The sequence below is a fragment of the Euleptes europaea genome, chromosome 14 (genome assembly GCF_029931775.1).
Source record: "Euleptes europaea isolate rEulEur1 chromosome 14, rEulEur1.hap1, whole genome shotgun sequence".
Taxonomy (NCBI): domain Eukaryota; kingdom Metazoa; phylum Chordata; class Lepidosauria; order Squamata; family Sphaerodactylidae; genus Euleptes; species Euleptes europaea.
In genome coordinates, this window is record NC_079325.1 from 5,375,659 (window position 1) to 5,390,178 (window position 14,520).

The 14,520-nt window shown below is 46.3% G+C and overlaps 1 protein-coding gene across 1 annotated transcript in view; it reads right to left on the bottom strand.

Moving 5' to 3' along the window:
• Positions 1-6,801: 6,801 nt before the first annotated feature.
• The window catches only part of LOC130487365 (uncharacterized), a 35,902-nt gene continuing 28,183 nt past the window's right edge, over positions 6,802-14,520 (bottom strand). The window contains exon 6 of the mRNA XM_056860857.1: positions 6,802-7,056. The gene's annotated coding sequence lies outside the window, so the exon portion shown is untranslated. The remainder of the gene's footprint in view (positions 7,057-14,520) is intronic.

Consider the following 14,520-nt stretch of genomic DNA (forward strand, 5'->3'; position numbering starts at 1 on the left):
ACTATACCATTCTACATCCCATGTGCATGAACAGGCACCTATCAATAAGCCACAACTTAATTAATATCACCCCCACCCCACTGTGCTTTTCAGTGGGCCCAGTTCATTCATGTACCTTTGAGTCAATCTGCAGGTACAAGGTTCAAGGTACAATCCCTAGGATTACCAGCTCTGGGTTGGGAAATACCTGGATATTTTGAGGGTGGAGCCTGAAGAGGGCAGGGTTTGGAGACAGGAGGGACTTCAGTGCCATAAAGTCCAATTACCAAAGCTGCCATTTTCTCCAGGTGAACTGATCTCTGTTGACCTGGAGATCAGTTGTAATAGTGGGAGATCTCCAGCCACCACCTGGAGGTTGGCAACCCTCTCAATCCCTAGCATCTCCACTTAAAAGGATGGGGTGATAGATGATGTGAAAGACCTCTACCTGAGACCCTGGAGAGATGCTGCCAGTCTGAGTGGACAACACTGACCTAGGTGAACCAATGGTTTGATTCAGTATAAGGCAGCTTCATGTGTTCAAGCGTAGATAAATCCAGGGTTACCTCTAGCAGCAACTTCTGCTAATCATAGGGTTTTCTGTCTGTGGAACATGACTTCCTCGCTTCCCCACTGTCCCCTGAAATGGATCCCCCCCCCCCCAAGGAACAGCATATGGGGTGATCAGAAGTCTGTGGTGGAAGACAGGAGCTGGTGAATACTGCTCCCCCCTTGTGTAAGTGGAAATTTACTGTGGGAACCAACCTCAGGTCTGTATGACCTGGGGCTCAATTTCATGAACCCCCCCCCCCCCAAGTAAAGCATTGTGGCTGAAGGTAAGGCGTGGGGGCAAAAATTATCTTCAGTGCTGAGTTTGCATGTGTGAACTGGTTCCATATCGTTTCCTAATAAAGAGACCGGGGAGGCAGTTGTAGATCTTAAATCATGGTTTATTTAAACTTCCTGACCAGCCTTTGACTTTATCAGATCCATTAATGCCACCATCCCTGATAGAAGATAGCATATTTTTTTACTCAGCTGGACAGGGGAAAGGGTTTATAGGCTCAAACACAAGAATCACACACTGGATTAGCCCAGCCACCCACTGAAACATCTTCCTCGGCCCTCTTGACTCATTCCTTAGACTTCACACTCAGCCCCTGATTCGTGGACAAGACTTACTCCTCTCATTTTTCATCCATGCCCCTCATAAGGAGTTTGCGAGTCCAGAAGGAACATAAGCAGAGCCCTGTTCGACCAGACCAGTGGTCCATCTCATCCAGCATCCTGCTTCAGACAGTGGCCAGCCAGATGTGCCCCTTGGAACACCTGCAAGCAGGGCAAGGTTACGGCTTCCCCTTGATACTGCCCTTTCCCCAGCCACTGGTATTCAGAGGTATTTTGCCTCTGAAGTTGAACATTCACATTGCGGTAGAAAAGAGCCACAGTCCAGTAGCACCTTAAAGACTAACAAGATTTCTGGCAGGGTATGATCTTTCGTGAGTCACAGCTCACTTCTTCGGGTATCTGAGGCCCAGCAAGCTACTGGACTCTTGCTCTTTTCTACTGCTACAGACCAACTAACATGGCTATCCACCGTGATAATTCATCATAGTGAATGGCTATTCCTTCACCAAGAGTTTGACTAATCCCCTTTTGAAGCCAGGTAAGTTAGTGCCAATCGCTGCATCCTGGAGCAGTGAGTTCCACAGGCTAAACATTTTGCCTGCTTCTAAAATTTGAAGATGGGGGAACAACCCTCTTAATATTGTCGAAGGCTTTCACGGTCAGAGTTCATTGGTTCTTGTAGGTTATCCGGGCTGTGTAACCGTGGTCTTGGAATTTTCTTTCCTGACGTTTCGCCAGCAACTGTGGCAGGCATCTTCAGAGTAGTAACACTGAAGGACAGTGTCTCTCAGTGTCAAGGGTGTAGGAAGAGTAATATATAGTCAGAAAGGGGTTGGGTTTGAGCTGAGTACTGTCCTGCAAAAGTAATGTGCTAATCATTGTCCTGTAAGTATCAAGATAATGTGCTAATGAGGGTGTGGTATGTTAATATGGAACCATTGTATCCTGAAGTGATCTGTTAATGTGTGTAATCCAAAGTTAATCTGTATGGCTATTGTTGAATGTTGTCTTTGTTAGTCTGGAGGTTTTTTAGAACAGGAAGCCAAGCCTTATTCATTCTTAAACTCTCCTCTTTTCTGTTAAAGTTGTGCTGATGTTTATGAATTTCAATGAAATTCAATTGAAATTCATAAACATCAGCACAACTTTAACAGAAAAGAGGAGAGTTTAAGAATGAATAAGGCTTGGCTTCCTGTTCTAAAAAACCTCCAGACTAACAAAGACAACATTCAACAATAGCCATGCAGATTAGCTTTGGATTACACACATTAACAGATCACTTCAGGATACAATGGTTCCATATTAACATACCACACCCTCATTAGCACATTATCTTGATACTTACAGGACAATGATTAGCACATTACTTTTGCAGGACAGTACTCAGCTCAAACCCAACCCCTTTCTGACTATATATTACTCTTCCTACACCCTTGACACTGAGAGACACTGTCCTTCAGTGTTACTACTCTGAAGATGCCTGCCACAGTTGCTGGCGAAACGTCAGGAAAGAAAATTCCAAGACCACGGTTACACAGCCCGGATAACCTACAAGAACCCTCTTAATGCTTTTCAATCAGAGAGAGAGAGAGAGAGAGAGGAGAGAGGAGAGAGGAGAGAGAGAGAGAGAGAGAGAGAGAGAGAGAGAAAAGTCAAGTAATATCCAAATTCCCAGCTTCTTCTCCACTTTCAGAAGGATTAGTTTAGAACATCAGGAGCTCAGTTCAACCTGGTTTACAAAGACAAATTTGTAATCCTGACTCACAAAGGGCCCTTCTCTCTGACAGGTTGTCTTGTCAAACTTCTCATGGCTCTTATGCATCTTCTGTGCCTTGCCCAACTGCTATTGAGGGATCCACTATGATGTGATTGTCAGATATTCTATGATGTCATGGAGGTTTCTTCTGCAAGGGAGTCATCTGCTCAGCAATAGGCCTGCAAGGCCTTTGTGATATCAGAGGTCTTGACCCCACATGCTATGGCTTCTTTGGCTGCCATTGGCTCAACTATTCTGTCATAATGGTGGGCTTGGAAGCCAAGAGAGCATTTTTGATCTATTGGCATCTCTGGGTTAAAATAAGCAGCACTGGCATATATTGACTCAACTGTTGTTTTTTAAAATGACACCTTATTGGTCCCAATTGATTGGAATTGTGCTTTCTGCTTATACAGCAGGGTGGCTTGAGGTCCATTACTCAGAAGTTGCACAAGGGTAGGCCAGTTGCATGCCCTGTAGTTAGAATAGAGGATGAGGAACTAGGGGTCTCCACCGTGGGGTCCATGGGAACCATGGCACCCTCTGATACATTTTTGGGGGTCCCAGCAAGAGTTTTTAGAAAGTGGTTGGGGCCAGGTGGGCCTTTTGCCCAGCAAACCTTCTGATTGGCCATTGGAGATTCAATTGCAGATTTTTAAAATCATTGCTTTGGTGGCAGCTGCCACCACAGCACAAAGGATCTTCACTGTGTGACAGAAGGAAAGCTGCAGCCATCATTTTGTGGCTGGCTCCACATCCAGTGGCAGCCATTTTGTGGCAAGCCATTTTGTGGCTGCGCCCACCACCCTGTGTCAGAATGCCAATGGTGCCTGCAGGCTCAAAAAGGGCGAGGATCCCTGAACTAGACCATGATGGCTGCCACGGTGGTTTGGGCCAAAGCCAAGCCAGGTCCTTCCTCTTCTGAGGTTCTCTGTCTGAAGCTTGTGCAGAGACCAAGAGACAATTTTTGAGCCACAGAAGCTATGAGTGTATTATACCTCAGAACTTGGCTTTCAGGTTTACCCTGGAGCAAGCCATCCTTGTGGTTCTAGGGTATCAAGTTAAATTCCTCGATGCGTTCATCAAGATGGCAGCTATCAGCACTGGCCGCTGTTGCTGTCTTGCCCTGAGACAGCATGATCTGAGCACGATCATAGAGTTGGAAGGGACCATTCAGGCCATCTAGTCCAACCGCCTGCTCAGTGCAGGATCGCCTAAAGCATCCCTGACAAGTGTTCGTCCAGCCGCTGCTTGAAGATGGCCAGTGATGTTTCAAAACATCACTGCAGGGGGTTGGACTAGATGACCCTGGTGGTCCCTTCCAGCTCTATGATTCTATGAAAAGATATATGTAAGAGGCTCTTCATGAATTTTGGAAGTACGCAATGCCCTCTGAGTTATTCTGAGGTTTGGGGGCACCTGGAATGTGAGGGCACATGTGTTGACCTCAATAACTATACATGGCACATATAGAGGAAATAAGAACAAGGTTCCTTACACCTGGGACGTGTGCAAAGTGGCGCTTGTGTTCATTCCTAAAGGAAGAGAAAGATCTCGGCCTCTCTGGGCAAAACCAAGGATGAAACCAATAGCCAAACAATGATGTTTGGAATCACTTAATACAGCCAGGATTTAATTTTGGGACACATATTTAAAGTGCTAACACATTTTCCTCATTCCCCCCTCCCCTGAAAAAGCAACATTCCATCATGTCATGGCCAATCTTGACCCCACTCACAACAATTTATTTTACTGCCAACTTTGGGTGCAGAAGTGAGGTGGTTCCTTTTTGGTTGTTCTAGAGAGGCAGCTCTTGGGGTGGGATGGGTGGGAGATGGAGAGCCACCCTCCCCCTTCCTCTCAATCTTCAGTCATCCTCCAATGGTCCACCCATTTCCTGCTGCAGACAGGAAAGGATGTCATGACATCAGGCGGCCATGCTCTGAGCCTAAGACAGGCAGCGAGGATGCGTTGTAAGTGCTGGTTTGGATTTTCGCTCTTGGTCTCGTCCCTCGTTGGCTTTCCATCATGTTATAAGCTTGCAGGAAATGGCTGAGGTAGTGTGAACGCAATTTAGCTTGTGTGGAAATGGCAGGAGGACAGAGCGCGACCTCACGATGCGGGGAAGGAAAGCTTTGAGAGAGGTGGGACAGGGGAACTCAAAGTGCGTCAAGCAATATTATCCTTCTCCAACCAAAATATACAAAAATAAACTGTGACGCAGCTGGGCTCCATCCACCCCTGTTGTTCTGCTTTACCCTTAGCTTTGAGATACTCAACACTGAAAGGGCCAAAGCCCAGAATCATGGCTTGTAAGGGCACATTAGGGGTCAGGGACATCTGCCCTTTCCCCTGATGTCTTTGTGGTTCCCTGGCATAAGAGCTCACCCCCCAAGCAGGACAGGAGGATTATCTCAGCCGTAGATGGTGGTCGCTTGTGCAGACGTATCTGTCTCCTTTATCTGTCCAGTCCTGTCCAAGATCAATCGAAGTTTATCTTCTCCCTCGCAACCTCCTCTTTTTCTTCATCCAATCCTATTGCACGTGGACGAGGAGGTGAGGTGAAAATGAATTCCCTTCTCTAAAACACAACAAGGTTTGCAGGACCATACGCACAGTCTCACGCCCACCCAAATGCCAAATATATATATATATATATATATACACACACATATAAAAACACACACACATTCCAAAATGAAAGTAACTTAAAAAAATCAAAACAGGAGTGAGAAAAGAAAAGAAAGTGCCTCAAAGGCCTAATCCTGTTTTGGCTTTCATCCTTCATTAAGAGCAAGGAGGTGACCTGAAATTATCGTTCTTCTCCAGCCGCCTGAGTTTGATCATTCCCACCAAAAATGTGCATAGCAAAATTCTGAGGATTTTTGCCCCACTCCCATAGAGGGTTTTTAAAAAATATTCTCATCTTCCTAATTCAGGGGTTTCCCTTTGAGTGAAAGGAATGCTTTTCTTTCAGCCTATCCCAGCACAGTCTTCTTCCACACCCTCTGGATTGCCATGAAATAAACAGGACATGAGAGGATTACTGCAGAGAATGAGAGACATGAGCTGCAATAGTTGTGCCTTTGCAAGAAATTCGCCATCGCACTCGGGTTGCCAGGTCGCTCTTCAACACAGGCGGGAGGGTTCTGGGCCGGAGCCTGAGGAGGGTGGGGTTTGGGGAGGGGAGGGACTTCAGTGCCGTAGAGCCCAATTGCCGAAGCGGCCATTTTCTCCAGGTGAACTGATCTCGATCGACTGGAGATCAGTTGTAACAGCAGGAGATCTCCAGCTAGTACCTGGAGGTTGGCAACCCTACATCACACACACATTGTGGCTTGTTGCACAAGCCCTCGTTTCCAAAAATGAATGAGATGGGTTCAGGTTTGGGACTCCTAAGTAGATAAATTCTTCAAGTAGTACATCATGTTGCATTTGGAAGAGGAGGGGGGAACAGAGCTATGAAGTGTCTGGTAGGGTACAGCTAGTGGTGCGTAAAGACATCTTGCAGCTTAACCATCTACAGTGTGCCTTGCGTAAATGGGAACAAGATGGCGGACACACCAGTAAGTCTGACCTATTCCATCCAGCTGAGGGCAGTGGTGCAAACACACAGAAACACAAGCGCACAAAGTCTGTTCAGTACGGATGGCCCAAAGGGTCAAAATTGGTGTGGGTGGGAGGGACCAGGAATGTGTGGAAAGTTCGAGCAGTTAAAAGGAAGATGTTCCTTAATGAACAAGGCAGAAGTGTAATATAACCATGAAAGTTAAAAGGTGTCAAAACATTGGTGGAAATAAGGAAAAGTAAAAGGCAAACACATGGACTCACATACACACAAACCCAACAATATCCTCAATGACTTGGGGCGGGGGAGGAGAGGAAGGGGTTGAAATTGCCTTGACTGATGTGTAACAGTTGAGGACAAGTGAAGAACTATCTTCTCTTTTCCGTGATCGTCGGTGGCCCAGTTAAACATATTGTTCCTTGGGGCAAATATATGGGGCTCTGGAACCTGGTGGAGGACAGCAAAAGGAAGCATTGCTATGATGGGATGAGTAGAGATCTCCTGGGAGATATGACAAAGGACTATAGACATAAGGAATGTTTGCCAGATACTGGTCTTCACGTAAGTAACGGCAGGTTAGGTAATCACCCGCATCCGATATCTCTGAGTGACACTTTCCAAAGTTCTGTGGACAGAGAGAGAGAGAGAGAGACAGTAATAGAAAATAAAATCACAGATTGAAATAGAATTGTAATGAATGTGCGTTCTACAGTAATGGAACGGGCTGCTGCAAATTCATTCTGCCAGGGTCAAGAGCAACGTCGCACGCCGGTCTCACCGATGCTTTCTGCAAGTACAATTTTTTGTCTATTGAAAGCTGCTGTACACATCAAGCATGACCGGTAGACACTGAGACATGCTGTCCATCCAAAAATAAATAAGGACGAATGGGGACCTGGGAAAGAAAAGAAACAGCAAACCACCAACCATCAAAATATGTGTTTTCTTGCCCTCAGTTTCTATGACAGCTTTAAGGTGTACCTCCAAGAACGACTGACTTGCCACCACACTCAGCCAAACCCGAAACCTTCCTCCAGCTTTGATGGTACATCAAGATTCTTTTGGAGCGGTATTTACTGAGACAAACAAAACACCAGACCAAAAAAACGTTCATACAATTGCACGTAGGCACAATCGCATCAAAACTGCTGTTTTTTGTGTTTTTTGGCAATGCCTTAGCAGCAATACGCCATGTGTATGTGTACTGTGCATGTCTTTGTATGCATGTGTGCATGCATCTGGCAGGGGAAGATACAAATGAACTGCAGGAACGTAGTTCTTCAGGAAGAATTGCCTGAGGTTCGAGCAGTTCCTTAGTGGAACAGGCTTCCTCGGGAGGTGGTGGGCTCTCCTTCTTTGGAGGTTTTGAAGCAGAAGTTAGATGGCCATCTGACAGCAATGCTGATTCTGTGAGCTTAGGCAGATCATGAGAGGGAGGACAGGAAGGGATGAGTCAGTGTTTGGCTCTCGTGGCCCTTTCTTGCATGCCCAGGGTAGTGCCGATTGCCACTTTGGGGTCAGGCCGCAATTTTCTCTCAAGCCTGATTGGCCAGGGATCCAGGAGGGTTTTTGCTTACCTCTGGGCACAGAGCAGAAGGTCACTGAGGGAGTGGGGTGGGGAAAGTAGTTTTGAATTTCCTGCGTTGTGCAGGGGGTTGGACTAGATGACCCTTGAGGTCCCTTCAAGCTCTATGTTTCCATCTTTCTACCCAGTACAAAACGTAGAAATAAAAATGGGATGCTAGAGGATTCGTAAACATGACCAAGTAATTTGGACCTTCAAAATCAGGGGGAAATGTGCAGGCAGAGAATTTCAAAAGCATCCCTTCTTAAATAATATTAAAGAGTTGTTCTGATTCTAACGGCACGGTCTAGAACCAAAGAAAGACCGAATGTGCTGCTCTGACTAGAAGCCCTCAAAAACCAGTCCTGGCAGGATACTCCCAGAGCCTCTCGAGAGAAGGTGAGTGGCGTTGACCTTGCTCCCTTCCAAATGAGGGCACGCTTTAAAACACAGGTACTGCAAAGAGGATAATTTCATAACCCCTCATTTGTATCAGCCCCTCTGTTATCTACCTTCGCAAATTGCTCCCAAGCCATTTCAGGGCCAGGCTGGGAGAGAAATGTATAATTTCACAGACAAATCCCTGCGTCATCCTTGATACCATGAAGAGGTTGGCTACAAAATTGAGCAGAAGTGATGGCATGTCATTAAATGCGCTTTCTCAAAAGACACCCACCCGTTGGGCCAAGGGCACATGACAACCAGGCAGATCAGGACCAAAAGGACATGCATATCGACATGCAAATTCCATGCTCACCTTCTAAGCTTCTTTTACTACCCACAACTCTGGCAATGGACACTGGTGTTGAGTGGAACAAGAGGTACAGAAAAGGAGAGGGAGGAAACATTCCTGGTGCGCTGTTAGTGAAGGAGGTTTTCCCAGAGGAGAGGACACCAAAGAAAACCATAAAGTCATAAAGAACACGTCTGCAGAGTCCTACAGTTCCAACTTTAACTTGGAAAGAAGGCAGTTAAGAAGAGGCATGATAGAGGTCTATAAAATTATGAATGGTATGGAGAGAGTGGACAGGGAGAAGCTTTTCTCCCTTATAATACCAGAATGCGGGGTCATCTGTTGAAGCTGGAGGGTGAGAGATTCAAAACAGACAAAAGGAAGTATTTCTTCACACAGTGCATAGTTAAATTGTGGGACTCCCTGCCCCAGGATGTGGTGATGGCTGCCAACTTGGAAGGCTTTAAGAGGGGAGCGGACATGTTCATAGATGAGAGGGCTATCCATGGCTACTAGTAAAAATGGATACTAGTCATGATGCATACCTATTCTCTCCACTGTTAGTTGAGCATGTCTATTATGTTAGGTGCTGTGGAACACAGGCAGGATGGTGCTGCTGCAGTCGTCTTGTTTGTAGGCTTCCTAGAGGCCCCTGGTTGGCCAGTGGCCACTGTGTGAACAGACTGCTGGACTTGATGGGCCTTGGTCTGATCCAGCAGGGCTTTCCTTATGTTCTTATGTTCTAACTTCCTCCTACCCAAGCTCACATGGACTGTCCATAGTCTGCACGACACATGTTATTGTTTCCCCAGTACCTCCTATCTGTCTTTGGATAGCAGGGACGCATTGGGGAGTCAAAGGTGGAGAAGGTGGAGAACTAGGAAAAGTCCATGGGAGAATGCTCGGAGCCCCATCGAGATGCTACTGAATTTCACCAGAAATGAAATGCCAATGTGAAGTTGGACATTCCAGACAAAGTGGAACATCCAAGCAATTCTGAAGCGTCCAGAGCTTTGAATGGGGGATGAGCACCATTTCTCAGAAGGCTTCTGTATACTTCCCTGCCCGGATTCAGGGCAAGTGTGCATTTGAGTCAAGCCATTCTGTGGATTTCACCTGCCGCTCACCAGCCCAGAATGTCATCTGTTCAGTGGGCAGAATGTGATCAGGCTTGAGTTCCAAGTAAATTTTTGCCTGAAGCAACAATTCAAAGCTAATTTGGGAGCTGCACTGTTGAAAGACCTGAGGGATATTGCAGGAACCAAAAAAAAAAAAAGTTTTGATAAGATGAGCAAAATTTCTCCTGGGCTTGTGGACATCCTTGAGAACAGTGGTGGGAGGAGCAGAGGTGGACAACTCGCATGCTGGAAAAGATGGAGAGTCCAACAGGGCTGCTCTTCTTGACAGGTAGGGATGAAATTGCTATAAGAAAGCTCAACCCGGCCTCTCCTGCAGCAGTAGAGATGCATCAGGAATATAATGGGGGTAATTGTCATTACTTGCTATGATGCATGAATAAAATGTATGGATTCCTAGGCTTCCAGGTGGAACTGTGTCACAGGTAACCTCAGTTGTAGATCTCCTGCTATTACAACTGATCTCCAGCAAATAGAGATCAGTTCACCAGGAGAAAATGGCAGCTTTGGCAATTGGACTCTATGGCATTGAAGTCCCTCCCCTCCCCAAACCCCACCCTCCTCAGGCTTTGCCCCCAAAACCTCCTGACGGTGGCGAAGAGGGACCTGGCAACCCTACTGATTGGCCACTGTGAGAAATCAGATACTGGACTAGATGCGGTTTTAGTCTGATCCAGCAAAGCTTTATATTCTTCTGTTGTGTTTCCATATATGTCCCTCCATCTGCCGGATTGGGGTAGCTTGATTTTAGGGTTGTCTACTCCCAAGTTTGGAAATTCCTGGAGATTTGGGGGTAGAGCCTGGGGAGGGACCTCAGCAGGGTATAATGCCATAGAGTCCACCCTCCAAAGTGGCCATTTTCTCCAGTGGAACTAATGATCTCACAAAGATCAATTGTAATGCCAGATCTCCAGGCCCCACCTGGAGGCTGGCAACCCTCCCTGCTGTCTTTGGGTGCACATTTTCCTTGACTTCTTAAAGCATGTTTCACTTTCTGACTCTTTCCCTTCCTTTCTCTGACCTCCTTAGAAACCCGATGATGCTGCCAACATCTTGAAGCTGTTTTCCTCAGGAGAAAAAGCCCACAGAAAAGCAATAAAAAAAATTCCACTTGCGATCTGCCGGCCCCAATCCGCTGCCACATTCCTGCCTAAATATTTTATGATAATGTTTTGAAGGGGGGGAACACATGCATGCACTGAAAACAAAATGTCAAAAATGATTTATTGATGGTTTTGCAAAGTCAAATGAATTCACATGGCCAGAAGCAGAGATTTTAATGAGAGGGTGGTCCATTCTTCGTTCAGTGTGGGGAGGCCAGGCTGAAACGGGGCCTGGCCCGGAGCGACTGGAGAGAACTCAGAAATGGGAAGTGAATTGACAAAGAGGCAAAGCAAACCCTCCTTTGTGTGGCGGGGTGCCCCACACCCAGAAAGTCAAGGAAAACTCTGGAAATAAATTATCGGCAGGGCTACGTGTGATCCACACACACACATTAAAATTCTCTCCCCAGGCAATCCAACCGCTTCTTGGAGCCAAGCTGGATTCAGCACCCTGTATAAATTATGTAAATGGAATACCTTTGCATTGCAATGTCTCTTATTTCCTATGATCTATTCTGCATTTTTACTCTTTTGCATAAGTTATTCTGCTTTTATTAGTCCAGAGAAGGGGGGAGGGAAGACACTCTTCAAGAACCTGAAGCTCCACCCTGTCCTCTCAGCCCCCCCGCCCCGCCTTCTTAGATTTCAGCAGATGCTGCCATACACTTTTTTAGTCTCTCTTTGCAAGTTTCTTAAGTGTTAGAAACTTGGTTCTTTAATGAAAGAAGAAGAAAAAAGAAGCTGAAATTCTGCCGTCCGTGCCACATTCTTGGCAATGCAGCAGACACGTAGCTCAATTATAACTCTACCTTTTAGTGGGGGGTTTTAAAAATAGATTTTTAAAAAAAAAGAAAGGATCACATCAGTTTGGAAGTTAATGACATCAAGAATGTCACTGGGAGTAACTGCCTGGTGAGAAGACTGGAGGACTCGTTTCCCAAAATTCCAGAAATTGCCTCCTGGAAGTCATGGGCCACAGAGTCCCTCTGCTGATGTGTCATCCGATTTCCCAGAATTCCAGCAGTGCTATGTGCTGTAAAGTACCTATACACGGGGATAATTCTATTAATGATAATAGCAAGTGGGGGTCCCAGGAATAGGGTTGCCAACCTCCAGGTACTAGCTGGAGGTGGACCACTGATCCCTTTTGTTTAAAACCTCCCTGCAAGTAGAAAATTGGGTGGAGGCTGGGGATGCTAGGGAGGGACTTTAGCCAGATGTAATGCCATAGAATCCACCCTCCAAAGCAACCATTTGGGGAAGTGATCTTTGTTGTCTGGAGATCAGTTGTAAGTCTGGGAGATCTCCAGGCCCCACCTGGAGATTGGCAACCCTACCCACCCCCAGAGCTCCTCCAGCACCTTAGAAGAGCAGAGGAACAGCGATTCGGTGCTTATTAATACCTCTGCCAGCCGGTGCCTCTGCATCTCTTGCCAGTCCCTTCTCCCTAAACCTCATTTACCTTTAACAAAGTTTGATATTAAATTAAAGTTAATGAGCTAATTAAACTTAACAGGCACTAGTGTCTCTTTTCATACCCCTTTTCCCCTCTCCTCTCACCCTTTATCTTCAATGCAGTTCTATATATGGCTCAATTATCTCTTTTCTATTACTACTTTAAATAGGATGTCAAAAGACACAGACTTTTCTAACAGCTTAGTGGATTCTGGCTTAAAAGGCCTTCATTTGCCAGAAGATCTCAGGTTGTCAGGTTCCCTCCACCTTACAAGCCTCCCAGATCTTGAACAGCTGCACAATGAGTTGAAATTTAGCAGACACCTTTTCCCCAGCCTGAGGAGGCTGTGATAGGAAAAGCTTCACTTGCCAAGCTCCCCTTTCCATATACTTGTTAAAGGCATAAAAGCCCTGGTAGAAAAAAATAGTTGGCAACTTTCCCTGTATTGATATTAAAAACAACCTTAGAGACTGCAGATTGGTCAAACCTGAAACGGGCATTACTAGGTTCTTATTGCAACTAGGGTTGCCAGGTCCCCTTCGCCACTGGTGGGATGTTTTTGGGGTGGAGCCTGAGGAGGGCAGAGTTTGGGGAGGGGAGGGACTTCGAAGCCATAGAGTCCAGTTGCCAAAACAGCCATTTTCTCCAGGTGACCTGATCTCTATTGGCTGGAGATCACTTGTAATAGCAGGAGATCTCCAGGTAGTACCTGGAGGTTGGCAACCCTTATTGCAACCCTTTATTTGAGAAGGAAACTCCCCTTCCCCTCCTTCCAGCAAACTTCCCACTGCTGAATACAGCTTCCTTTAATCTGCTTACAATGAAGGAGGCTGTCTATAGCAGGCAGCGGCATGGGATTGGCTGTCCAATCACAGCCCAGGAGAATTCAGGTCTATCATGTTAACACACTGTGCTGGCATCCATGTTAACCAGCAGGTAGGACTTGACCTGTGTAGAGTTAAATTGTGGAACTCCCTGCCCCAGGATGGGATGATGGCTGCCAACTTGGAAGGCTTTAAGAGGGGAGTGGACACGTGTATGGAGGAGAGGGGTATTCGAGGCTACTAGTCAAAATGGATACTAGTTATGATGCATACCAATTCTCTCCAGGATCAGAGGAGCATGCCTAATATATTAGGTGTTGTGGAACACAGGCAGGACAATGCTGCTGCGGTCGTCTTGTTTGTAGGCTTCCTAGAGGCACTTGGTTGGCCACTGTGTGAACAGACGGCTGGACTTGATGGACCTACCTTGGTCTGATCCAGCATGGCTTTTCTTATGTTCTTAAAGTTCTTGGATCTAATGTTGACATAGTAGAATGTACAAAGCAATGGGAGAGCCCAAGGCCTATTAGCAAAGCATCCACTCTGCATGCAGATGGTGGTCCCAGATTCAATCCCAAGCATCTCCACTTAAAAGGATCACACACATTAGGAAAGACCTTTCTCTATTGGGGATCCTGAAGAACTGCTTCCAATCAATGTAGGGAGAAGATGGACCAATGGCTAGATTCAGTATTAGACAACTTCATACAAGGAGGGTCCTTTACTCGGTGGTAGGACATCTGCTTTGCATACAGAAAGCCCCAGATTCAATCTCAGGAAGCAGGCCTAGGAAATACCTTTCCCTACTTGAGAACCTTGTAGGGTTGCCAGCTCTGGGTTGGGAAATTCTTGGAAATTTGGAGGTGGAACCTGGGAAAGGAAGGTTTTGGAGGGGGTGGGGAGGGACTTCAGTAGGGCATGATGCCATAGAGTCCACCCTCCAAAGCTGCTGTTTTATCCAGGGAAACTGATCTCTGTAGTCTGGAAATCAGTTGTAATCCTTGCATATCTCCAGGCCCCACCTGGAAGTTGGCACTGCTAGATCCTAAAGAGCTGCTGCCAGTCAGTGCAAGAATATTGAGCTCGACCGACCAATGGCATGAAAGCAGCAGTATTTGTTCCAGCAAATCTCTCTCCCATTTTCTTCTACCCTAGTTTCTCAAGTACCTGGTTTCACTTTATGATTTGGGGAAACTCTGTGACTGACAAGAGTAAGCAACTCTCAAAGAGAAGGGGAGGGCGGACAGAATTAATAAAAGCAGCCCTGACAACA